General features: G+C 52.8%; 1 pseudogene; it reads left to right on the forward strand.

Annotated features, from left to right (window-relative positions):
- The first annotated feature begins 230 nt into the window (after positions 1-230).
- On the forward strand, positions 231-1,627 carry LOC145535500 (neurabin-2-like; annotated as a pseudogene).
- The last annotated feature ends 447 nt before the right edge of the window (positions 1,628-2,074 follow it).

Consider the following 2,074-nt stretch of genomic DNA (forward strand, 5'->3'; position numbering starts at 1 on the left):
CAGCCCTGGAAAATGGCTGTGCCTTGGCAACTACTGCCAGCCCTTGCCAGAGGGGCAGAAGGCCAAGGCAACCCCCGAGGCGGAGGTGGCACCACTGGTGGCTTCTGAGAGAGGGGTAGGGGATGGCTGAGCCAAGACATGATCCCCAAGGAGGTACGAGTCCAAGAAGGAGGACTTGGTGGACTTGAGTGACTACAGTGGGATTGAGGAGGACTCCTGGGGGCCATACCATGGAGGAGGACAATGAAGAAGATGAGGAGGAAGTGAAGCCCCTCTATGAGTCAAATCAGGGTGCATGGAGATCCCAGGACTCTCAGAGGAAAAGGACCCAGCCCTGAGCCAGAAGATCCATTTCAGCATGGAGCCCATTCAAGTGTTCAACACCTACTCCAACGAGGATGACCATCACTGCAACAAGGATGTGGATCCCATGGTGGCTTCTGCTGAGTACAGCTGGAGAAGCAGGTGGAGAGGTTGGAGCTGTATCCTGTGGAGTGGGAGAAGGATGCCGAGGGCCTGGGCATCAGCATTGTTGGCATGGTGCATGGACAGACATGGGCCTGGAGAAGGTGGGCATGGCAGTGTAGTCCATCAGGACAGCAGGATCCAGGTGAACAATCTCTTGATGGAGATGGATGGAATGAATCTGGTGGGAGTGACCCAGAGCTTTGCAGCCTCCATGCTCTGGAACACCAAGGGCTGAGTGAAGTTTATGATTGGCCAGGAGTGGCCACATGAGGTGGCCCAGCTAACTTAGCAGACCCTGGCAACAGGTGCAATGGCAGCAGAACATGATGGAGCAGAGATACGCCCAGCATGAGGAGGGGAAGGATAACAAGGAGATGGGAGAATGTGCCACTGATGAGGTTGAGGAGCTGAGCCCCATGTTCCCAGGTGGAAACATGGCCATTGAGGTGTTCAGCTGGCAGAGAACCAGGATGCCTTGTCCCCTGTGGACATGGAGCCTGACAAGCTGTGCACAAGTTCAAGGAGCTCCAGATCTAGCATGCTGTGACTGAGATACAGATCCAGCAGCTGAGAAGAAAACTGCAGAGCCTGGAGCAAGAGAAGGGGCATTGGTGGGTGGAGAAGGCCCAGCTGGAAGAAAGTGTGAAGGAGAAAAAAGATCACATGGAAAAGTTGGAGGGCTAAGGGGGCAAAGCCCAGAGCCCATGCAAGGCTGTGAGTGAGCACCTGCGGGAGACCCAGGCCCAGTACCAGGCCCTAGAGCACAAGTACAACAAGGCTGAGTGCCTCATCAAGGACTACCTGCAGAAGGAGACTGATTTCCTGAAAAAGAAGACAGCATAGCACTGGGTTCTGGAGGAGTCAGAGCTGTTAAGGAAGGAGGAGATGGACAAGCTCCTGGACAAAGTAGGCCCAGGAGTGCCCTAGGGGCAGGAGGCAGCAGCAAGTCAGCCCCTCTCTAGCACCCATCCTGTGGATCCTGGAGGGAGAAAGAGAAGTCATGTTGCTGACTGGGAGCTCAAGATCATGTCCCCTCCAGGGGGGTAGGAAGGGCAGGGCCCATGTCCATACCTAAGCCTGACTCCTTCTTTCCTTTATTTTTCAGATCTTGGAACTGGAAGGAAACTTGCAAACACTGAGGAATTCCAATTCTACTTAACAGGAATCATCCCTTGACTGGAAAATAATTAATCCCCTCCGATTGTCCTCCCTCCCCTGTCATCAATACTTCACCCTGCCCTCTACCAGCCTAGAGACAGATTTCCTGCCCTACCAGGGCCACACCTTAGAAGCCTTGTACTGACATCCCAGAGATTCAGCCTCACCCCACTCACACACACAATATTCCAATGTTTTGACTGGAGGGCAAAATTTTACTACTTTTCATCTTTTGGAGACCAGAGCTGTGCTGCTGGCAGCCTGATTTCTGAGTGATATCAACTCCATTTCCCCAGTTTAACCCCAAAGTTAAAGGGGCTTTGACCAAGGGAAGTGAGACCCCTCTCAGGTCCCCTTCCCTTTCAGAATCCATCTCTCATTTCACCTTTTCCTTACACCCCTGCCTTAGCCTGGGTTTTTGTTCTTTTTAAAAAGAACAACCCTTGTT

The sequence above is a fragment of the Giraffa tippelskirchi genome, chromosome X (genome assembly GCF_054371585.1).
Source record: "Giraffa tippelskirchi isolate mGirTip1 chromosome X, T2T-mGirTip1v1.2.pri, whole genome shotgun sequence".
Lineage (NCBI taxonomy): Eukaryota > Metazoa > Chordata > Mammalia > Artiodactyla > Giraffidae > Giraffa > Giraffa tippelskirchi.